Source organism: Balaenoptera physalus, assembly GCF_965194825.1.
Source record: "Balaenoptera physalus genome assembly, chromosome: 5".
In the NCBI taxonomy this organism is placed as follows: domain Eukaryota; kingdom Metazoa; phylum Chordata; class Mammalia; order Artiodactyla; family Balaenopteridae; genus Balaenoptera; species Balaenoptera physalus.
The window spans coordinates 66,054,663-66,080,781 of NC_138884.1; the positions used below are offsets into that span (position 1 = coordinate 66,054,663).

Consider the following 26,119-nt stretch of genomic DNA (forward strand, 5'->3'; position numbering starts at 1 on the left):
TTACACTCTGAATCACAATTCCCCTGCCCTAATCATAGGGTCAGGTAGGGACAGACCATATACCCTGGAGCCCACTAAAATTATTCAACGTAGCCAATCTTTTTAGACCGTTTTCCCTGCTTCATCCAGTCCTCCCAACAGAAACCATAATAAAGGCCCTTGCCCATGTTTTCCTCTCACTCCCTCTGACTCCTGCCCACCCTGCTCCTTCTATTTGTGACCTTGAGTAGCATGCAGTGCCTCCTATTTCTAGGAAACTGTGAGTGAAAACTTTTTATTTCATGATAGTCATTTCTATATCTGCATGTCTTACTATATCTGATTAAAACACATCCTGGGTACACTTAAAACTATATATATATATATATATATATATATATATACTATATTTATATATATATATATATTGTGTGTGTGTGTCGTGATGTATATATAACTCTACAGGCCAATAAATAAGAGATCAAAATATCTGTTCACTTTCTATATCTTGAGTGCTGCTGAAGTTTTCTTTATTGTTTACATTTGATATGTTTTTCCTGTGAAAAATCGTGCATTTTCTTTGTAGAAAGAGTTGTTAAATTTTATGTTTGCTGATACGTATTTCCATATGTGAAAGTTTAATGGAAGACAGTGAGTAACACATGGCTTTTCCTGTATCATTCAGATTTTTACATTAAAAAAGAAACTGTGCTAAGTCACCTTGCTAGATGACCTAAGGGGAAAAAAGGTGACTATGATAGAATTATTACTCTTGAGGATCTCAATAGAAGGTGAGGCATAATTGTAAATTATCAAGTATGACATGGTAAGTTCAAAAAGTGAGATATAATATGCTGGGAGGGATCTGATTAGTTCTTACTGGGAATAATCAGGAGAGGTACCAAGTCAAAAGTAAGATTTGAATTCAAATTTGAATAAAGAGTTAAACTTTGACAGGCAAATCAACATAAACAAGACATTCTAACAAAGACAGTAACATGACCAAGAAGAAAAAACAAGATAATGTGAATACAGGTTAGCTATTATACTGGGTGACAAGAATATTAATCAGTACCAAAAGAGAATTGGGAAAAGGAAGGATGATTAGGAGAAAAATATCTTTTCTGTGATTACTATTTTAAGGATGATTGAATCTTACATTGTTAGATTGTTATACTAGAAAGTTTTGCTAAGTTGATGGTGTTTATAACTTCAATTTACCTTCTTTCCCTGGAGCTGTGCCCTTTCTCATGTAATTTTGAAGTGTGCTACAAGTTAGATTCCCTGGGATATAGATTCTGAGGTGGAGATTAGTGGCAGTAAGTGCATTAGGGAATGACCTTGGGCTCAATACTAGTGGAATGGAATGGAAGGAAGCAGGATTGGACAGAAGGAGAAGTTAAATTGCAATTCAGCCCCTATGGAAGCTACAGCTGACCCTACAGGGAAATGGGAAAATGGAATTACTATTTAGAACACTTTACGGCTGGGGTAAAAGAGCCAGGTTTTAACACTCTCGTGTCAACTAATCACTGAATAGAGCTGCCCCAGGAAGGAAGCATGATCTTTGGTGAGGTGGTTCTCTTCAGTCAAGGCAATTCCCAAACTGAGCTAAAATTTGAGGAATGCCTTCCAGTAACATTCACATCAACTGAGATAGCTTGTCCTTCATTCCAGGGGAATCTGAGTAGCACATAAAACCATTCACCACACAGTGCCCTCCCACTCAGATGGGTGGCCATGTGATATGATTTGGTCCAGCCATGTGGTTCAACCTTGTGATTTGGCTAATGGATGTTAGTAAATCTGACAGAAGCATTCATTGGAAAGCACTTGAGTGATTGAGCTTGTCCTTTTGTTCCTCCTGCTCTGCAATTAATGTGAGAACAACCCAGGCTTGCATGCTAAAGCTAGAGAGAAAGGAATGACTGATCCAAGTGCCCAAAACCATCCCTGCTGAGACCATCCTATATCAACAGTCAGCCAGCTGACCGCCCACGCTTGTGTGTGAGCCAGGATCCACAGAGCTATCTACAAGACCTTCAGCAGATGACTGCAGATTCGTAAGTGAGCCCAGCTAAACCAGATGCACTATACAGGTGTGTGAGCTAAATCAATGTTTATCATCGTGTACCATTGAGACTGTGGTTGTTTACTATTCAGCATTCTCATTGAATTAAATAAGTAACATATTAGGTAAGTACAAATTATTATGATAATAAAATTTATATTTATTACTCATTTTGATACTAAGATTGCTTTATGGGATAAGTTTATGGCATGTACTCCATTTCAGAGGGAGTCTTCTTAAGCAGAGTCAATAATGGATCTGTGGATATTTGACAATGATAGATAGGGACAGAAAGTATTATACTTGTTCAACCAGGAGGTCTGTAGTGCAGCATCACACTGGTTCAATATTCCTTTCTTGATAAAATTTCAAGGAAATATAATTCAGAGGCAGTTAAATGTAAAGGATAGAATATAGGTTTTAAAAAGTATAGAATAGGTTAAAAAAAAAATGGTATTTATTAAGGGTTCTACAGTTTAGCTTGATAAGGAAATAGCATGTTCAGTCAATTAATTCTCAGGTCATCACTTTATATTTTACATAGGATATCCTTGGATCTTCTGAAACAGAGTTAACACTTCTAGATATTTAATTGACTCAATTAAGTAAAAAAAATATATTATTCCAGTTTTTCTTTTAATTAAAATGTCAGATTTGTTTGTTCTAGATTGGGTAAAATGTGACAGAATGTTGAAAAGAGTCAGCTTGAAAAGAAATTTGTAAGTTATTTTCAAGGACCCTGTTTCATAATTCTGTATGGATCAATAAGGAACAAGCAGTCAATTCCTGAGTCTATCATCCTTTCATATTTGTATAGTAAATAACTATTGGTTATGCCTATACTTTTATTTTATTTTCCTTACTAAATTTCATTAGAAGGATAATTTTAATTCTCTTGTCAGTTTCAAAGGGGGCTTGCTGGGGAGGGTGTTGGTAATCAGATGACCTGTTCATTTATGAGTCCTTTTATAGAAACTAAAATCATAAAACAATATTCTGATTAAATCCTCAGTTTTAATGATTTTGACTATCTACATTTAAATTAGCCAATAGGCTTTTATTCAGGTGAATAAATAAAGTGTTAGTTAACATTACAAGGTATTATTTCTATCATAAAAAGCAGAAATTTATTTACTCAAATGGAATGGGGGGGTTTCTTTGCTAGAGTCCCTCCAGAACTTTATTTGTTCTACCTAACCCATTCAACCTCACATTAGTAGAAACAATTTCTTAGAATAGCCATGTTTATGTAAGCCTCAGGAACCAACAAGAGATGGAAGAAAACCAAATTCCTTTAACATAAAGATTACATTTAGCCTCAATTCTTTTAAGTTTGATAGAGTCTAGTACATTAAATATTTTTTGGAATCTTTTTTTTTTTTTTTTTTTGCAGTTGACAAGAAAATTAGTTATTTCTGAGATATACATTTTAAAGTAATAACTAGGATTATGACTTATAACATTATACCAGAACATATAAGATTTTTAGAAATTTCATGTAATGTCTGAAACATTTATATTAACATATTTCCATACATATTTCCATACAAATACAAATATAAGATTTTTAGAAATTTCATGTAACGTCTGAAACATTTATATTAACATATTTCCATACAAATACAAATATAAGATTTTTAGAAATTTCATGTAATGTCTGAAACATTTATATTAACATATTTCCATACAAATAACCCAATGAAAGTTTAGTATTAGTTGTTTTGTTTGTTTTTTTATACTGCAGGGTCTTATTAGGCATCAATTTTATACACATCAGCGTATACATGTCAATCCCAATCGCCCAATTCAGCACACCACCATCCCCACCTCACCTCACTGCAGTTTTCCCCCCTTGGTGTCCATGTGTCCATTCTCTACATCTGTGTCTCAACTTCTGCCCTGCAAACTGGCTCATCTGTACCATTTTTCTAGGTTCCACATACATGCATTAATATACGATATTTGTTTATCTCTTTCTGACTTACTTCACTCTGTATGACAGTCTCTAGATCCATCCACGTCTCAACAAATGACTCAATTTCGTTCCTTTTTATGGCTGAGTAATATTCCATTGTATATATGTACCACACCTTCTTTATCCATTCGTCTGTTGATGGGCATTTAGGTTGCTTCCATGACCTGGCTATTGTAAATAGTGCTGCAATGAACATTCGGGTGCATGTGTCTTTTTGAATTACGGTTTTCTCTGGGTATATGCCCAGTAGTGGGATTGCTGGGTCATATGGTAATTCTATTTTTAGTTTTTTAAGGAACCTCCATATTGTTCTCCATAGTGGCTGTATCAATTTACATTCCCACCAACAGTGCAAGAGGGTTCCCTTTTCTCCACACCCTCTCCAGCATTTGTTGTTTGTAGATTTTCTGATGATGCCCATTCTAACAGGAGTGAGGTGATACCTCATTGTAGTTTTGATTTGCATTTCTCTAATAATTAGTGATGTTGAGCATCTTTTCATGTGCTTCGTGGCCGTCTGTATGTCTTCTTTGGAGAAATGTCTATTTAGGTCTTCTGCCCATTTTTGGATTAGGGTGTTTGTTTCTTTGATATTGAGCTGAATGAGCTGTTTATATATTTTGGAGATTAATCCTTTGTCCGTTGATTCGTTTGCAAATATTTTCTCCCATTCTGAGGGTTGTCTTTTCGTCTTGTTTATGGATTCCTTTGCTGTGCAAAAGCTTTGAAGTTTCATTAGGTCCCACTTGTTTATTTTTGTTTTTATTTCCATTACTCTAGGAGGTGGATCAAAAAAGATCTTGCTGTGATTTATGTCAAAGAGTGTTCTTCCTATGTTTTCCTCTAAGAGTTTTATAGTGTCCAGTCTTATATTTAGGTCTCTAATCCATTTTGAGTTTATTTTTGTGTATGGTGTTAGGGAGTATTCTAATTTCATTCTTTTACATGTAGCTGTCCAGTTTTCCCAGCACCACTTATTGAAGAGACTGTCTTTTCTCCATTGTATATCTTTGCCTCCTTTGTCATAGATTAGTTGACCATAGGTGCGTGGGTTAATCTCTGGGCTTTCTATCTTGTTCCATTGATCTATGTTTCTGTTTTTGTGCCAGTACCATATTGTCTAGATTACTGTAGCTTTGTAGTATAGTCTGAAGTCAGGGAGTCTGATTCCTCCAGCTCCATTTTTTTGCCTCAAGACTGCTTTGGCTATTCGGGGTCTTTTGTGTCTCCATACAAATTTTAAGATGATTTGTTCTAGCTCCGTAAAAAATGCCATTGGTAATTTGATAGGGATTGCATTGAATCTGTAGATTGCTTTGGGTAGTATACTCATTTTCACAATGTTGATTCTTCCAATCCAAGAACATGGTATATCTCTCCATCTGTTGGTATCATCTTTAATTTCTTTCATCAGTGTCTTAGAGTTTTCTGCATACAGGTCTTTTGTCTCCCTAGGTAGGTTTATTCCTAGGTATTTTATTCTTTTTGTTGCAATGGTAAATGGGAGTGTTTCCATAATTTCTCTTTCAGATTTTTCATCATTAGTGTATAGGAATGCAAGAGATTTCTGTGCATTAATTTTGTATCCTGCAACTTTACCATATTCATTAATTAGCTCTAGCAGTTTTCTGGTGGCAGTTTTAGGATTCTCTATGTATAGTATCATGTCATCCGCAAACAGTGACAGTTTTACTTCCTCTTTTCCAATTTGTATTCCTTTTATTTCTTTTTCTTCTCTGATTGCCGTGGCTAGGACTTCCAGAACTATGTTGAATAGTAGTGGTGAGAGTGGACATCCTTGTCTCGTTCCTGATCTTAGAGGAAATGCTTTCAGTTTTTCACCATTGAGAATGATGTTTGCTGTGGGTTTGTCATATATGGCCTTTATTATGTTGAGGTAGGTTCCCTCTATGCCCATTTGCTGGAGAGTTTTTATCAGGAATGGGTGTTGAATTTTGTCAAAAGCTTTTTCTGCATCTATTGAGATGATCATATGGTTTTTATTCTTCAATTTGTTAATATGGTGTATCACATTGATTGATTTGCGTATATTGAAGAATCCTTGCATCCCTGGGATAAATCCCACTTGGTCGTGGTGTATGATCCTTTTAATGTGTTGTTGGATTCTGTTTGCTAGTATTTTGTTGAGGATTTTTGCATCTATATTCATCAGTGATATTGGTCTGTAATTTTCTTTTTTTGTAGTGTCTTTGTCTGGTTTTGGTATCAGGGTGATGGTGGCTTCATAGAATGAGTTTGGGAGTGTTCCTTCCTCTGCAATTTTTTGGAAGAGTTTGAGAAGGATGGGTGTTAGCTCTTCTCTAAATGTTTGATAGAATTCACCTGTGAAGCCATCTGGTCCTGGACTTTTGTTTGTTGGAAGATTTTTAATCACAGTTTCAATTTCATTACTTGTGATTGGTCTGTTCATATTTTCTGTTTCCTCCTGATTCAGTCTTGGAAGGTTATACCTTTCTAAGAATTTGTCCATTTCTTCCAGGTTGTCCATTTTATTGGCATAAAGTTGCTTATAGTAGTCTCTTAGGATGTTCTGTATTTCTGCGGTGTCTGTTGTAACTTCTCCTTTTTCATTTCTGATTTTATTGATTTGAGTCCTCTCCCTCTTTTTCTTGATGAGTCTGGCTAATGGCTTATCAATTTTGTTTATCTTCTCAAAGAACCAACTTTTAGTTTTATTGATCTTTGCTATTGTTTTCTTTGTTTCTATTTCATTTATTTCTGCTCTGATCTTTATGATTTCTTTCCTTCTGCTAACTTTGGGTTTTGTTTGTTCTCCTTTCTCTAGTTTCTTTAGGTGTAAGGTTAGATTGTTTACTTGAGATTTTTCTTGTTTCTTTAGGTAGGCTTGTATAGCTATAAACTTCCCTCTTAGAACCGCTTTTGCTGCATCCCATAGGTTTTGGGTCGTCGTGTTTTCATTGTCATTTGTCTCTAGGTATTTTTTGATTTCCTCTTTGATTTCTTCAGTGATCTCTTGGTTATTTAGTAACGTATTGTTTAGCCTCCATGTGTTTGTCTTTTTTACGTTTTTTTCCCTGTAATTCATTTCTAATCTCATAGCGTTGTGGTCAGAAAAGATGCTTGGTATGATTTCAATTTTCTTAAATTTACTGAGGCTTGATTTGTGACCCAAGATGTGATCTATCCTGGAGAATGTTCCGTGCGCACTTGAGAAGAACGTGTAATCTGCTTTTTTTGGATGGAATGTCCTATATATATCAATTAAATCTATCTGGTCTATTGTGTCATTTAAAGCTTCTGTTTCCTTATTTATTTTCATTTTGGATGATCTGTCCATTGGTGTAAGTGAAGTGTTAAAGTCCCCCACTATTATTGTGTTACTGTCGATTTCCTCTTTTATAGCTGTTAGCAGTTGCCTTATGTATTGAGGTGCTCCTATGTTGGGTGCATATATATTTATAATTGTTATATCTTCTTCTTGGATTGATCCCTGGATCATTATGTAGTGTCCTTCCTTGTCTCTTGTAACATTCTTTATTTTCAAGTCTATTTTATCTGATATGAGTATAGCTACTCCAGCTTTCTTTTGATTTCCATTTGCATGGAATATCTTTTTCCATCCCCTCACTTTCAGTCTGTATGTGTCCCTAGGTCTAAAGTGGGTCTCTTGTAGACAGCATATATATGGGTCTTGTTTTTGTATCCATTCAGCCAGTCTATGTCTTTTGGTTGGGGCGTTTAATCCATTCACGTTTAAGGTAATTATCGATATGTATGTTCCTATGACCATTTTCTTAATTGTTTTGGGTTTGTTTTTGTAGGTCCTTTTCTTCTCTTGTGTTTCCCACTTAGAGAAGTTCCTTTAGCATTTGTTGTAGAGCTGGTTTGGTGGTGCTGAATTCTCTTAGCTTTTGCTTGTCTGTAAAGCTTTTGATTTCTCCATCAAATCTAAATGAGATCCTTGCCGGGTATAGTAATCTTGGTTGTAGGTTCTTCCCTTTCATCACTTTAAGTATATCATGCCATTCCCTTCTGGCTTGCAGAGTTTCTGCTGAGAAATCAGCTGTTAACCTTATGGGAGTTCCCTTGTATGTTATTTGTCGTTTTTCCCTTGCTGCTTTCAATAATTTTTCTTTGTCTTTAATTTTTGCCACTTTGATTACTATGTGTCTCGGCGTGTTTCTCCTTGGGTTTATTCTGTATGGGACTCTCTGCGCTTCCTGGACTTGGGTGGCTATTTCCTTTCCCATGTTAGGGAAGTTTTCGACTATAATCTCTTCAAATATTTTCTCTGGTCCTTTCTCTCTCTCTTCTCCTTCTGGGACCCCTATAATGCGAATGTTGTTGCGTTTAATGTTGTCCCAGAGGTCTCTTAGGCTGTCTTCATTTCTTTTCATTCTTTTTTCTTTAGTCTGTTCCGCAGCAGTGAATTCCACCATTCTGTCTTCCAGGTCACTTATCCGTTCTTCTGCCTCAGTTATTCTGCTATTGATTCCTTCTAGTGTAGTTTTCATTTCAGTTATTGTATTGGTCATCTCTGTTTGTTTGTTCTTTAATTCTTCTAGGTCTTTGTTAATCATTTCTTGCATCTTCTCAATCTTTGCCTCCATTCTTATTCCGAGGTCCTGGATCATCTTCACTATCATTATTCTGAATTCTTTCTCTGGAAGGTTGCCTATCTCCACTTCATTTAGTTGTTTTTCTGGGGTGTTTTCTTGTTCCTTCATCTGGTACATAGCCCTCTGCCTTTTCATCTTCTCTATCTTTCTGTAACTGTGGTTTTTGGTCCACAGGCTGCAGGATTGTAGTTTTTCTTGCTTCTGTTGTCTGCCCTCTGGTGGTTGAGGCTATCTAAGAGGCTTGATGGGAGGCTCTGGTGGTGGGTAGATCTGACTGTTGCTGTGGCGGTCAGAGCTCAGTAAAACCTTAATCCACTTGATTGTTGATGCGTGGGGCTGGGTTCCCTCCCTGTTGCTGTGGCGGTCAGAGCTCAGTAAAACCTTAATCCACTTGACTGTTGATGGGTGGGGCTGGGTTCCCTCCCTGTTGGTTGTTTTGCCTGAGGCAACCCAACACTGGAGCTTACCCGTGCTCTTTGGTGGGGTTAATGGCAGACTCTGGGAGGGCTCACGCCAAGGAGAACTTCCCAGAACCTCGGCTGCCAGTGTCCTTATCCCCACGGTGAAACAGAGCCACCACTCGCCTCTGCAGGAGACCCCCCAACACCAGGAGGTAGGTCTGGTTCAGTCTCCCCCAGGGTCACTGCTCCTTCCCCTGGGTCCCGATGCACACATTACTTTGTGTGTGCCCTCCAAGAGTGGGGTCTCTGTTTCCCCCAGTCCTGTCAAAGTCCTGCAATCAATTCCCACTAGGCTTCAAGGCCTGATTCTCTAGGAATTCCTCCTCCCGTAGCCGGACCCCCAGGTTGGGAAGCCTGACGTGGGGCTCAGAACCTTCACTCCAGTGGGTGGACTTCTGTGGTATAAGTGTTCGCCAGTCTGTGAGTCACCCACCCAGCAGTTATGGGATTTGATTTTACTCTGATTGCGCCCCTCCTACCGTCTCACTGTGGCTTCTCCTCTGTCCTTGGACGTGGGGTATCCTCCTTGGTGAAGTCCAGGGTCTTCCTGTCAATGATTGTCCAGCAGCCAGTTTTGATCTGGAATCTTTTGATAATAATGACGGTGATAATGATTAAGACATCATGATCTTTTAGCGGACTGCTTAATATAATTGACAATTATACCGAATGGGAAGTTCCTATTGCCCAATGTAAGAAAAAGAAATAGCCTGTTGTTAAAAAAAAAAGAAGGTCACTTGATCAGTCACATAATAGTGTCAGAGGCACTAGTTTTTTGTTTGGTTTGGTTTTTGTTATTTTTAGGCATTGCTTTTTAAAAGCTGAACACTCTACTATATTCGAAGCAATAACAGTTAAAATGTCTGAGTTTGTGCTCTAGCTTTGATATTTATGGGGCTTATTTAAATTTGATAAGTCATTTTTTTTCTTTTTCTGTAAGATAAAAAATAATAACTACTGCCAAAGATTATGGCTGTAAATTATTTCATGAACTGCAAAATACAATAGACACACACATAAACACACATATATAGTATATATGTATATGTAACTATTGGTTATGCCTATATATATATATTTACTTTGGTTATATGTATAACATATATACTAATATAATATTAATATATAGTAATACATTTAAACATTATATATAACCAAAGTGATATATGGAATATCATTCTGCCATAAAAGAAGAAGTCCTGCAACAGCATGGATGAACATGGAGAACATTTTGCTAAGTGAAATAAACCAGACACAGAAAGACAAGTACTGTATGATCTCACATACATGTGGAATCTAAAAAAAAATAAAAGTTGAACTTAGAGAAACAGAGGAGTCACATATGGCTGCTAGGGGATGAGGGATGGGAACATGGGGAGATGCCAGTCAAAGGGCACACACTTTCAGTTATAAGATGTAAAAGTTCTGGGGATCTAACATGAAACATAGTGATTACAGTTAAATATACTTTATTGTATGCTTGAAATTTGCCAAGAGAGTAGATCTTAAGCTTCTCACCACAGGTGGAAAAAAGGTAATTATGTCACATAATAGATGTGTTAAATAATCATTTTACAATGGGTACATATATCAAATCATCACGTTGTACTCTTTATATACATACAATTTTATTTGTGAATTATACTTCAATAAGTCTGGGAAAGAACAAGATAACTACTGACTCATCTGAATCTGTGCCTGTACTCTCTGCCTTTTCTCCTTTTGGTATTGGTTATATTGATCATATTCTTTCTCTTCTGCCTCACCAGCTTTTCTTCTCTTATAGAAACAGAAACATAGAAATGGAATAAAAAACTCTCTATTTGTTATAATCATCCTTTAACTTCATACCATCTCCAGATACTGTCTCTACTCCCCTTCATAAGAAAAGTTAATGAAAGAGTTGTCCATGTCTATTGTCTTTACTTCATGTATCAGTCAGGGTTCAACCAGGGAAGCAGAACCAGTGATGTGTGTATGTGTGTGTGTGTGTGTGTGTGTGTGTGTGACCTGGAACTTGCTTACTCAATTCTGTAAGCTGATTAAGCTGTCTCTGTAAGGCTGCCACTTCCTCCTTGTCTGTGCTGGAACTTGAAGTCCACAGGGCAGGCAGTGAGGAAGGGAAGGTCATGAGCAGGTTAGAACCCCAAAGCATGAGCTAGAACCCCCAAAAACATACTGAAATTCATGTAGTTTCTTGTTGCCTGTGTCCTTGGTGGAAAGGATAACTTGCAGAAACTGGAGCCTTTGTCACAAAGCTAAACATACACAGCTAGTCAGAAAAGCTGAAGAAGATTTTCAAGAAAATAGAACAATTACAGGCCAGCTGATGCTTCACACCAAATGGGATAAATTAGTAGATCCACAATAAGTGTGTGAGCTACAAAGTAGGTGCTGCTTGCCTTCTGGCTTTCAAATCTCCCCAAACTCTCCCTTGTTGCTCACTCTAATAGAAATACACAATAAAGGAAATTCTGGGAAATGTAGTTCAGCCTAACTTGGTTGACACATTGCAAAGCCATCCCAATTCTCAATGCACATTCTACACTCAACTACAGCATACAAATTAGTTTTCTCTACTAACACTACTCTGAGATTGATTTCTGTTCTGATTTTCCAAGACCTCTCAGCAGCTTTTCATATGGTTGTTGATTTAAGTAATTGATTAGAATTGAAATTTTGGAGAGGGTCTGGAGATTAAGTTTCTTTCTGATACTGGTAAACTCCTTCACCATGCATGGAAAGAGAAATGACTGCCCAAGAGAAATTTTCAGCTAGTGGTGCCAGAAATTATGCTTCTCATCCAAGATTAACTGAGAAGCAATGTGGACCTTTTATTATCTTCCCAGAAACATGCCAGAATGATGCATAAGCATATTCTACAAATGCAAGACAATTAATATATCATACTCCTTTGTGTAATTCAAATATTGGACAATCCTGAGAACTGTCTCTAATAGACAACAGGTTGTGACTGAAGCTAGAATTATACACCTCCCTTAAAGTCAATATATAGACAAGTTCAGGCTGAAATTGCTATTCAGATATTGCCAGCACTTGGCATAAAGTAATTTACCAAAATTCTCTTACATAATATTTCAAAAATGAGCTAAGAAAAATAGTACATAGTGAAAAGAAGAGAGTAAATTTAATTTGTCCAAGGAGGTCTGTGCAAAGAAATAATTATTATTCCTAAGCATTGTCCTTTAAATGAAAAGCTAACAACTTCTGGATGAAACGATATTTTACTAAGAGTGTATAAAATATCTCACTCACGTTATTTCTCTTTTAAGAAAGTGTCTCTTTACTCCATATTCTTGAATATTATTTATTTTGGAAGCATACTTTTTTTGCATTTAAAAAATACATAATTAATCCCATTTTTAAGAACTATGTATTTCAGAGAGAGAAAGAAGCCATAAAAATAATCTAAATTATGTAATATATATATAATAATATATACACACATGTGTGTATGTGCATAAGTATGTAAGTACTTGCAATGAGTTACAATGCAGTCAAGAATACAGTATATATTTACTTATACTAACCTAGAAAAATGCTATAACGTATTTGTAGCTGGCAAAAGTGTATAGCATATTCCCATTTTTATATAAGAAATAAGTATTTGATTGTATGCATATGTATAATAAAGTTTTAGCCGAAGCATTTAGAAATATCAGCAAGAATAACTGAGGAGAACTATAGATTATAAAAGTGACAAATCTCACACCTTAATTCATATAATTCATAATATAAACTTAATTTCTAATAATAAGTTCTAATTACAAATTAAAAATAAAATGAATAATCCAATATCCTGATCTGTAAAAAGTTCTTTGAGAAAGAAGTTGATCTGTTTTCCAATTGGATCAGGTTTGCACCAACATACCTATATGATTCACTGGAGAGCCTCAAACAAAATCAGGAAGTGCATTCATTTGGGCCTCTGAGAGAAAATCACCCTCTATACAGGAATTTGGTGGGACTAAACTGCAGAGTTTGGTCTTTAAATTGGTTCTAGGTGCAATATGTAGCCAACTTGAACTTTCTTTCATTACCACTCTTCCCACCATCACCACATGTGAGCATCCATGTGGAGGAGGACAGAAAAGTATCACTATGCTGTGGAGTTCAGTGATGAAAATTAGAAGATGTGTATAGTTATCCAGAGGCTACTAGCCTTTGGAGATCATCAGTAGAATTCACACCACAGCAGCTTAAAAACAACATATATTTATTATCTCACAGCAGAAGACTTCAGTCAGTCAAGATACTGGCCAGCCTCCATTCTTTTCTGGAGTTCAGGTTCTTCTTTCAAGTACGTGTGGCTGTTGGCAGAATTCAGTTTCTTTCAGCTACAAGATTTAGGTGACCTTTCTTGCTGACTGTCAGGTATAGCCACTCTCAGCTTCTAAAGGCCAGCTGTAGCTCCTACCATATGACCCCCTATAGGTCTTTTCATATCATGGCAGCTTACTTTTTCAAGGCCCACAGAAGAATCTCCCCCTCAGGTTTGCTAAGATGGAGTCTTATAAAAGTTGACATAATCATGACGGGAGTGACTATCACCTTTGTCTTCTCTTGTCTAGAAGCAGGTCATAGGTTCTTCAACAATCAGGGGATGGAGATTATATAGGCCATAACTCACTGGAGTTCACCTTTCACAACAAGTTCGCCTTGTCCACAACAAGGAGTGACATCAACAATGTTCAACATAGCATAAAGAGGACAGGATCTGCAAGCAGGTGTTTTAATTTTATGTTGGAGATGGCATCACTAGCCCTACACAAACATACCTATACAACCACCACTAGGACTCACGGCTGGAAAATTACCTTCTCTGCTAGAGTCTGGAGAGGTCTAGTTTATATCAGATGACACATAAAAATAATCCTGGTATTCCTGGAAATATTTGAGAGGGAGAATCTAAAGCAAGACTGGACTTTATATATATGATATATGGCCAAATGCGATTTGGGGAAATGGGCTCTCACTTTCACCTTTTGCTTTATATATTTAAGTATTATTTGAATATTTTCAGTGAGCATGTTATTTTATAATAAAAATGACCCAGATTTCATGTATATTATATGTCAATGTTTGATAGATCATCTCTTACAGTCTGTAGCATTTTCTTACTCTCTGCATCTAATGCTTTCTCCCTCTAAGTATGAGTATGGTATATTTACCTTGCTACTACTATTTTACCCCATTCTCTTCTGAGATAAATCTCCAACTTTTAAAACTATGAAGAACTTTTATTATCTTGTTTTAGCCTCTATCTCTACATATCTGGAACCAACAAGGACCTACTGTATAGCACAGGGAACTCTGCCCAATATTCGTAATGACTTAAATGGGAAAAGAATCTGAAAAATAATAGATACATGTATATGTATAACAGAATCACTTTGCTGTACACCTGAAACTAACACAACATTGTTAATCAATGATACTCCAATGTAAAATAAAAATTAACTGAAAAAAATGAACTAAAATAGAGTTACTTAAAGATTTCTAAGAACTCTAAAGGAAGTAAGGTTTGCTTATTTCTTTTAATCCTATGAAAGAAGATGCTGGTAAAAACAGATCAAAAAAAGAGCATTAGAGTGATGATTTAATTGTATTTAAGCAAATGATAGCCTTAAACATATGATGTCACTCAGCTGCTTAACTGAGTCAGTTCCATGGGAAATTAACATAAATTATAAGCATCCCTGCTAAATGATAAGAGAGTATTTATATATTACAGCTGTGATATTTTATGTCCTATATTAATAATAATAATTGTAGCTACCAATTATTAAATGCCTTCTATAGATCAAACACAATGCTAAGCAATTTATGTAATCTTATCCTCAAAAAAACCTAATACAGTATGCTTACAGGGTTAAGTAAAGTGTTCCGCATTACTGGGCTAGAAAGTGTAGAGCTTACCTCCAAACACAGGCCTCTCTTACTTTTGATCCATTTATGAAATTTTTCCATGACTCATATTAATGTACATGAGAAAATATGGAAACATTCCTATTTTTCAATAACTCACTCTCAAATATTGTTTGGTCCATGAGTCTCTTAGATAGACCCTCTGATATCACATGACACCAACCTCAGAAAACCATTATAATTAAAGGACAGGCTTCGGTGAGATTCAAACTTGCTAATATCTATTTCATTATTCATTAGATAGCTTCATTGTGTATGTGATAAATCACCCAGTAAAGAAGCAGTTTCAACTCATAAAGAACACATTATCCACACTGTAATGTAATAATTTCCACTGAAGTAAAGGTGTTATTGACTTATCCTTTGACATTTCCTTCCTGAGTATATCTTTGGGACTCCAAGTTATATTGAGGAGTAATTATTACTACTTTTGTGTTCCCTTAGTGTTTTGCATGTTTTGCCTCCAAATTTTTATTCATTTTCTCATAACATTGTATTACACAAATAATTATAACCTATCTAAATAAACAGAATCCCAGAATTGGCATGAATCATAGACTTCATCTTATCTAAATTTTTCATTTTATGGAAGGAAGGGAGAATGAGAGTGACAAAATAATTTGGGAAATTAATGACCATAGGGAGAAAGGGATGGTTGGTTTGCAATATTCCTTTGTGAAAGTGACTGACTTTGGAATTAGAAAAGCATGAGTTCAAGTCTCAGGTCCAACACTTGTTATACGTGCAACCTAGAACAGACAACCACTTTTGTGGTTCCTCAGCTTCCTGTCTCACTGAGTTGCAAAGGATTTAGAATAATGCTTTGCACATAGCAGTCACTCTTTAACTGGTACCTACAGGAATACATTATTTGAATTAGGTACAGCTGATAGAAGAGAAATTGTGCTAGATAATTTCCATTTGCCTCTCAGATACCCTCAGATATCATTATTTTCCTAGTCACCGTGACAGGATATCTTGTAGCAGCTCTAAATAACTTTTCTTTGTTTGATGACATCCTATTTATAGTCATTCATCTGCTTATTTTTAAAACACTTTATAGGAATTACTATGTGCCAGGCATTTTCCTAGATTCTGTGGATATAGATAAAGACAAAATATTGGAACTTCATGCCACTTAATTCTTCTCTGCCTCTTAGGAGGTGGAATTTTATAGAATAAAGCAAGAGGTTCTCTTGACTTCTGGTTTCTGGTTGGGTTGGCCAATGAGCAGTATCATCAGTTCATCATGGACAGTAGAGGAATGCAATGAAGGTTTTTATTCTGTTAGCATCCTTCCTACTGAACACCAGGTTAACTGCATCTGGACAGCTGCTCTCTCCTGTTATTCCTACACGCTTATGCATGGCAACAAGTTCCCACTGTGCTTAACCATCCTGTTCTGATTTTCATTAACAGTGCCCACACTTTCCATGGTGCCTTACATTAGCCCCTATACAGTCTTATAGGCTATGAGACCACTCTTGCTCTAGGCACTCTGGGAGCCAGGGCCTAGAGTGTCAGAGAAACTAAAACTGTAATTGAGGACATCTACTTTATTGCCTTTCCACAGTTACCTACATACACAGAGCTATAAGCTACTAAACAGGAAATTCTAGGAACAGAAGCATGCTTTATTTACTTTATATCCCCACAGTGTTTTGTACCGCTAAAACTTAGGTTCTAAAATCAGTTGTGTTAACCTGTGCATCTCACAGTTAGCTTGCTATTCTCCCTTTATAATAGCTTTTCCATCGCCAATTCTTCAGTTCAATTAAAGAAACACCATTTTCCTAGTCACTCAAACAGGATATTTTAGAGTTGTTTTTAATAAATTTCCCTGTTTTATTGCAGTCATTTATCCACTGATTTTTAAAATGCTTAGTGAACAATTCCTATGTGCCAGGTAATTTTCTAGGTCCTTGGATACAGATAAGGACAAAAAATGGGAGCTAGATCCTAGAAGAATTAAAAAACAGTAAACAAACACAGGAACAAGACAGTTTTAGATTACTGTAAAATCTAAGAAGAAAAAATGGTGATGTGGAAGAGACAATTGTGATAATTGCCATAAAGAATTTTTAAGTTGATATGATAGAAAATAAAATGTTGAGGGTGGTGTGGGTACATTAGGTAGAATCACCAAGGATGGTGACACTAAAGAGATGACATTTGATGGCTACTAAAAGATGAACCAGAGTCTGCCATGCAACAAAGCTAAGAAAGTTGCATTTTGACCAGAAAGACAAACAAATGCAAAATCATAGAAGTGGGAAAAGGCTTGGAATATTCCAGAGCATTTAAAAAGCAAGTATGGACAGAGTGTAATGAGTTATAAAATTACATGGACCAGATCATGTTGGACTTTGCACACCATAGTAAGAAATTAGAACTTTATTATTAGTAGCATATCAAGTTATTGATATATTTACACAGGAGAATTATAAGATTTGAATTAAAATTTTAAAAAGTTCTCTCTGGCTATTTAGTGGAAGTGAGCTGGGAGGAAGCAACAGTGGAATCAGCGAAAACAGCAAGGAGGCCAGGTAGTATTGCTGGGAATGGAAAGTGGCAGAGAGATTAAGGATGTATTATGGGATTAATTATGTGGGAGAAAAGAAAGGGTGGTATCTGGGATGACTCCTGTGATTCACCTTCAATAATTATGAGAGTGTTGGTGACATTAACAGAGGGAGAAACTGGGTATTGCCAAGTTCTATACATTATATTTCTGAAATCTTTCAGACATGTGCCCACACCACAAGCCATTTCTTTGCAGTCTCCTTAATTCAAGTGAGTTCTTCAAGGACTTTAGCAATGGTTTCACAAATAATCTTATGCAAAGTATTCAAAACACAGTTAAGGATTTATATTGCTGAAGTAGAGTTCCAGAAGTCCCCCACCACCCCTCCCCCCAAAAAAGAAACCTGCAAAGAATGCCTCTTGGCCAAGAACAGAGCTCCTATGATTGACAGTCATGGTTTCTGAAACCTGACTCTCTTCTAGCCTTATAATTCATCACCTTTTACTCTTCTTCATGCACTATAACATGTAAGAGCTTGGTGTTCTCCATATTCCCCATGCACTTTCCTATATCCATTCTTCTCTACCTCTTTACTCTGAATAGAATGTATATCCCATCACAATGTGATCAAATCCTTCCTATCATCCAGGGCCCAATGCAAATTCTATTTTTTCTATCAAGATCTCCTTTTCTCTACAAATGGAAGAAATTTCCCTCTCCTCTAAACATCCACAACACTTCATTTATTCCTTTTCGTACCCCTTAACTCTTTCTGCCTTATGTTATCATTTGATAAAATTACGGGATATTCTCTATTTTATGATTTATTTTCATTGTTAGAATTCTGATTAAATTATCTTTGCCCCATAGCATTTACCCATATTAGTCTCTCAAAAAATATTAAATTACTAAATGAACAAAAGATTAGAATATATTTAATAAATTTAAATGTCTGTTAAATTGAAGGAAATTAACAGTGATGGGTCAAATTGATTCCTGTGATACATTGAATCAATCAATGTTAGCCAATGTTACTCTATTCTTGGAAATTTAAGCAAAATTGGATATATCCATCTACTAACTTCCTATGGGAAGTACAATGACCTTCTCAACATTTCCATGCATTTGTAAAGGCCTCTGGTTAATACAGCTACTTTTGATTCTGAGTTCCTGCTCTGGCCAAGGACCCAATTCCTTTTTCCCCTCAGCCCTTTTTATGGCTGTCTTTTTTCTTCTGTTTCAGAAGTTAAGATATGGAACTCAATTCTATTTCCATGGCTAAAATTAAACGCTTCAACAAGCACAAGAATGGAACACTAAACACTTATTTGGTTAAGGGAGAATTTCTTTATCTAAGTTGCTGGTCTCCTTATCCAGCTCCGACTTCTTCCCAGCTCCCAGCACCCCCTCACTCTTGAGCTTCTTGCTTCTTCCATTCCCCACCCAAAGAAAAAAAAATTCAGATTCCCTCATTTTGTATGCACACCATTTCAGCTCTCTATTCCCAGCTTAGCCCCAGACCTCACTCGTATTTTTACTCCAAACAATCAATTTTATTTCAAAGAAATTAAGAAATTAGGGGGAAAAGTTTTGTTACATTTCCTCATATATTTACCTGATTCAGTACTCACCACTCAAATAGATCCAAATTTTTTTGTGATACCATTTCCCATTAGCATGATTAACTTACATAGTATTTCTTGTAGGGCAGTTTTACTGGTGACAAATTCCAGAGTTTTTTTTTTTTTTTAATCTGAAAATATTTTATTCCATTTTTATTTTTGAAAAATATTTTCCTTGGGCGTAAGATTCATTTCATTTTATTTTTAACCCTTTAAAATGTCATTCATTGCCTTCTTGCTTACATTTTTCTGAAAAGAAGCTAGTAAACTTTCATTTTGTTACCACCCTATGTATAATCTTTTTCCTCTAGTTGCCTTCAATTTTTTAAAATCTTTGTTTTGGAAATTTTATTGTGATATGCTTACCTGTGGTTATCTTTATGCATTTCTGGCTTGGGAGTCATTGTTCTTCTGGAATCTGTGTTGATGTTTTCATCAAATTTGGGGAAAAGTTAGCCATTATTTCTTCAGATATTTTTTGTGCTCCCATTTCTCTTCTCTGCTTTGAGCCTCAGATTGCATTTGTTAGACTGTGGGTATTGTTCAACATGACACTGAGGCTCTATTCATGTTTTTTAAAGTATTTTTGAATATTCTGTGCTTCAGTTTGCATATTTCCTATTGAACTGTCTCCAAGATTATTGATATTTTCTTGCTGGTTCTGCGTATATTCTCTTCTTTTTGTCTCCTGGTTATGAGTCACATTTACCTGCCCTTTCATATCTAGGAATATTTTATTGTTTGCTGGATATTGTAGTTGCTATGTTTTGAGAATATAAATTTTATTGTTTTCTACTAGTAATTATAAAATTTATTTCTGGAAAGCAGTTAACATATGATGGCTCATATTGATCCTGACAAAGCTTGGTTTTTAAGCTGTGACTGGATGGGTTTATAGTAACTCATATTCTCAGGATAAATAGCCCTATTCCCTAGGAGTGGGTTTCCTGAGGTTTTAATGGAATTCTTAGAGTTTTCTTTCTGTTTTCTCCATCTGGTAGGCCAGAAATCTAACCTCTTCCAGTAATACATGACTTCCAGAATCATCATTCAGCTCACAGTTCCCAAGTACTTGCCTTCTACAAGGATTAGCAGAATCTTGTATTGGGTATGTGAAAGAGTATTTAGCCAAAGACTTAAAGGATCCCCTGTAAAAATTTATGTGGCTCATTTTCTATGCAGAACTCTCCTCTCTCTTAGCCACTCTTATAAGTTACATCAACTTCAGCTGCCATGAACTCCAGTCTGTTTCCTCCACCAGCAAGAACACTGCTCTCTGAGCTTCACTGTGCCATACTGTGTTTTCAAATGTGTCCCCATGCAAAAAGCCTGGATAAATGTAGAGGTCACCTCATCTGTTTCCCTTTTGCCAGGGACCACAGTCCTATGCTGTCCAGTGTTGTCCAATGCCAAAAAAAATAGATTTTGTCCAGTTTTATAGTTGTTTGTAGCAGAGGGTTACATTTAATGTCCAACATGATCAGAACCAGAAATGTCAAATTAATGCTTTGGAAACATCTGGAAAAAAGTTATAAGTCCTCATTTATAGGTAAAAAGAGATAAAATTTTGAATATGAAAAGATTATGTTCATCGCAATGAGCATTTTCACATTCAAAATTTTGTTTCTTTCTATATAAATGAAGCCATCATCAGTTGTTAATTTGGTGAAATAAGGATAATTTTAAGAAACTTTCAAGCTATATCTCTAATGCAAATGCATTTTTTTACTATTTAGTTATATCCTTGTTACTTTAACTTGTAGTAATTTTGTGCTAATAGGTAATACACTATAAATGTCATATTGATCAACACTGTCACTGGTCTTAATACACTTATAATTATGTTTTAACATTTTCTTATTGATACTTTGAGGGCCAGAGAGAAAATTTATATCAATTGTAATATCTCTCACTATTTGGGTACAATCAAGGTTTTTTTGGTGTTAAATAATATTGACCTAAATTTTGTAGAGCGTATCTCCTTGCTTTGATTTTCCCTCTAATACTTATTTCAGGTAGATTCTGTTTAAAGATGAAGAACAAAGAAAAAGAAAAACAGTCATTTGATAAACATGATACTAAAGGTCAGTTGTAAAGTTTATTCTAATACAATTAAGCATTTGTGTACCCTTGTATACAAATAAAAAGCTGAAGTAAAAATATGAGCACATTTGCCAAAAAAAAATGTTTTAAATTTAATTCTACATTCACTTTCACTCCTTTTTTCAGATGTGAAAAAATTGGATTTTTAATTGCAGAATTTAAGAAACAACACAATTATAGGATTTTAATTGTTGGAAGAGGCTTTATTGGCACATAGCTAGCATAGCATCACTGTTTTTATAAAGTTTAAACATCAAATCTCTATACCAAGCCTTGAGCAAGGATTTAATTGAGAAGTGCTTCTAAGGAGAATGGAATACTCTGTAGAGTGCCCATATACTTACACACTTAAAGTAAGCACCATGAAGCTAAGCAATTATTTCCTCTTGCTTTTATTCCCCGCATGTCACCATTGGTTTTTCAAGTAGATTATTTATAAATTCAGCTACTATTCATTGGACACTCATTTTATGGCAGACATGCTAGGCAACAATAATGCAGAGGTGCTAGGTGCTATCCTTGCCCCCAAAGAATTCAGTGCAGTAGGGAAGGCAGACATCAATACTCTATTATAGAGCGCTATAGTTACAGAAATAGATGAATAAACAGAGCACTGCTGGAGCCCAGAAGAAGAAATCCATCCATATCTTGTATTTTAACTCAACAATTCTCATTGAATGCTCACTATATATCAGGCACTGTACTAGACATATTATAATAAAAAGAATATTGAATTTGGGTCTTACAACTAAGTTTTATATACAGCTCTACTACTTCCTAGATGAAAAATCATAGACAACTTCATCTTTGTGGGAGTTCTTTTTTTCATCTGTATACAGGAATAATAATATCTAATTATAAGTTCATTATGAAGATTGATTTAGGTCCTAAATGGGTTAGAATCTATGAAAGCTGTAAAACCTTAGTCAAACATAAGATTACTATATTTTTTAATATAACCATTTATTCCATTTCACAGTCATATTACCTTTATTTTGGTTGTAAAATATACCATATTTAAAACTAGTACCTAAAACAAAACTGTACAGTTCAGTAATTTACCAGAACACAAACACCCATGTAGGCTTCACCCAGGTGAGGAAATTGTCAGAAATCCAGAAACCCCTCTTATGCCTCTTCCTCCAATCACTACCTCATCCCTGTGAAGGTAGCCACTATTATGAACTTGATTTTAATTCTTTCCAAATTTTAAAAATATTTTTACCAGCAGAATATGCATCCCTAAACACTATTTTTGCCTGACTTTTAATGTGACATAAGTAGAATCACATTGTATATATTCATTTGTGTCTGGCATAATTTGTTCAAAGATATTTTGAAATTCAGTGATATTGTTGCATGTAGCTGAGAATTAGTTATTTTTATTGCAGTTTAGTATTCCATCCTATAACATAATTTATCCATTCAACAGTTGATGGACATTTAAATTCTTTCCAGATTTAAAAACCATGAGCTCACTCCAATTCTAATCCAGTTCCCAAGGTTTATTCTAGTTTTCTTCCCTTTCCATATTTTAACTCCCTTCTGACAGTGAAAAATCTTGCTGCAATTATCCTTAATAGCCTAACTATTAAGCAATTATACTCCAATAAAAAAATAACCTAACTATTATGATTACACCTCTCTGTTATAACCAATCTACTACTGCCAATGGTACTCCTATTGGAGTACTATCCGCCTATCCAAATGCCTTCATCACCCCACTCGAATTCCAACACTCCACACTAGTGCAGCCCACAAATGGAAACCTTCTTACACTCTTCAGGCCTCAGCACCCCAAAGCACAGCACTCTCCATCCCAGGTACTCCCCCTCTTCCTGCTTGGGCTCTTACATCCCACTCTAGGCCACAGAGTTCTCTCATCTGCAGCAGATTCCTTGCCCTCACTTAAAGAATTTTAGAAAGAAAATTTCAAGGAGAAAAAGAAAGAAGGAAAGGAAGAAAAGGAATATAGGCTATGCACTTCCAATGTAGTAGAAAATGCAAGACTTTTTAAACGTAGTTGTATCAATTTCCACTCCATCCAGTGGGTCAGATAATTTATCCATGTAATTTATTGTCCAAAATAAGATACTTTTGAAAATTAAAAAAGTAGCCCCTTTAAAAAGCATGCTGGAGAAATTAGCTATAGCCAAGATTTTATTAGACATATCCGAGACGTTCTTGTCACCCAGTGCATGGAAGTTGCTAGTTCTGTACATCCTCAGAAGACTGAATATTGTGATTAATTTTAATGTTAACCCCTTAAATTGTTGCAGTAGTGATACCTCATTGTGATTTTAGATTGCATTCCTCTACATACTAAACAACATACTAATGATTTTTAATAATTGAGTTATCTTCTTCAAGGAGAGCATAACCAAGTTTTATCCATTTTTATAGTGGGTGGTCTTTTTATCATTTTTTTTTTCTTTTTTGATTTTTTAAAATCTTTATTGGAGTATAACTGCTTTACAATGGTGTGTTAGTTTCTACTTTATAACAAATTGAATCAGTTATACATATACATATGTCCCCATATCTCTTCCCTCCTGCGTCTCCCTCCCTCGACCCTCCCTATCCCACCCTTCTAGATGGTCACAAAGCACCAAGCTGATCTCCCTGTGGTATGCAGCTGCTTCCCATTAGCTACCTCTTTTACGTTTGGCAGTGTATATATGTCCAAGCCACTCTCTCCCTTCGTCCCAGCTTACCCTTCCCCCTCCTGGTATCCTCAAGTCCATTCTCTAGTAGGTCTGCTTCTTTATTCCCGTCTTGCCCCTAGGTTCATCATGACCTTTTCTTTCATTTTTTTTTTTTTTTGGTTCCATATATATCTGTTAGCATACGGTATTTGTTTTTCTCTTTCTGACCTATTTCACTCTGTATAACAGTCTCTAGGTCCATCCACCTCACTACAAATAACCCATTTTCATTCCTTTTAATGGCTGAGTAATATTCCATTGTATATATGTGCCACATCTTCTTTATCCATTCATCTGTCGATGGACACTTAGGTTGCTTCCATGTCCTGGCTATTGTAAATAGAGCTGCAATGAACATTTGGGTACATGACTCTTTTCGAATTATGGTTTTCTCAGGGTGTATGCCCAGTAGTGGGATTGCTGGGTCGTATGGTAATTCTATTTTTAGTTTTTTAAGGAACCTCCATACTGTTCTCCATAGTGGCTGTATCAATTTATATTCCTACCAACACTGCAAGAGGGTTCCTTTTTTCTCCACTCCCTCTCCAGCATTTATTGTTTGTACATTTTGATGATGGCCATTCTGAACAGTGTGAGATGATATCTCATTGTAGTTTTGATTTGCATTTCTCTAATGATTAATGATGTTGAGCATTCCTTCATGTGTCTGTTGGCAATCTGTATATCTTCTTTGGAGAAAAGTCTATTTAGGTCTTCTGCCCATTTTTGGATTGGGTTGTTTGTTTTTTTGAAATTGAGCTGCATGAGCTGCTTGTAAATTATGGAGATTAATTCTTTGTCAGTTGCTTCATTTGCAAATATTTTCTCCCATTCTGAGGGTTGTCTTTTCGTCTTTTTTATGGTTTCCTTTGCTGTGCAAAAGCTTTTAAGTTTCATTAGGTCCCATTTGTTTATTTTTGTTTTTATTTCCATTTCTCTAGGATGTGGGTCAAAAAGGATCTTGCCGTGGTTTATGTCATAGAGTGTTCTGCCTATGTTTTCCTCTAAGAGTTTGATGTTGTCTGGCCTTACATTTAGGTCTTTAATCCATTTGGAGTTTATTTTTGTGTATGGTGTTAGGGAGTGTTCTAATTTCATTCTTTTACATGTAGCTGTCCAGTTTTCCCAGCACCACTTATTGAAGAGGCTGTCTTTTCTCCACTGTATATGCTTGCCTCCTTTTTCAAAGATAAGGTGACCATATGTACGTGGGTTTATCTCTGGGCTTTCTATCCTGTTCCATCCATCTATGTTTCTGTTTTTGTGCCAGTACCATACTGTCTTGATTACTGTAGGTTTGTACTATAGTCTGAAGTCAGGGAGCCTGATTCCTCCAGCTCCGTTTTTCTTTCTCAAGATTGCTTTGGCTATTCGGGGTCTTTTGTGTTTCCATACAAATTGTGAAATTTTTTGTTCTAGTTTGTGAAAAATGCCATTGGTAGTTTGATAGGGATTGCATTGAATCTGTAGATTGCTTTGGGTAGTATACTCATTTTCACAATGTTGATTCTTCCAATCCACGAACATGGTATATATCTCCATCTATTTGTATCAACTTTAATTTCTTTCATCACTGTCTTATAATTTTCTGCATACAGGCCTTTTGTCTCCTTAGGTAGGATTATTCCTAGGTATTTTATTCTTTTTGTTGCAGTGGTAAATGGGAGTGTTTTCTTAATTTCAATTTCAGATTTTTCATCATTAGTGTATAGGAATACAATAGATTTCTGTGCATTAATTTTGTATCCTGCTACTTTACCAAATGCATTGATTAGCTCTAGTAGTTTACTGGTAGCATCTTTAGGATTCTCTATGTATAGTATCATGTCATCTGCAAACAGTGACAGCTTCACTGCTTCTTTTCCAATTTGAATTCCTTTTATTTCTTTTTCTTCTCTGATTGCCGTGGCTAAAACTTCCAAAACTGTGTTGAATAATAGTGGTGAGATTGGGAAACCTTGTTTTGTTCCTGATCTTAGTGCAAATGGGTTCAGTTTTTCACCATTGAGAACGATGTTGGCTGTGGGTTTGTCATATATAGCCTTTATTATGTTGAGGAAAGTTCCCTCTATGCCTACTTTCTGGAGGGTTTTTATCATAAATCGGTGTTGAATTTTGTCTCAAGCTTT

General features: G+C 35.8%; 2 long non-coding RNA genes across 2 annotated transcripts in view; both read right to left on the reverse strand.

The window, feature by feature from the left end:
• LOC309661923 overlaps window positions 1-26,119 on the reverse strand; it is an 865,375-nt gene that overhangs the window by 225,321 nt on the left and 613,935 nt on the right. The gene's annotated exons all lie outside the window — the stretch shown is intronic.
• Window positions 8,135-26,119, reverse strand: part of LOC309661915 — a 550,870-nt gene continuing 532,885 nt past the window's right edge. The window contains exon 2 of the long non-coding RNA XR_014264366.1: window positions 8,135-8,896. This is a non-coding gene — a long non-coding RNA (uncharacterized lncRNA). The remainder of the gene's footprint in view (window positions 8,897-26,119) is intronic.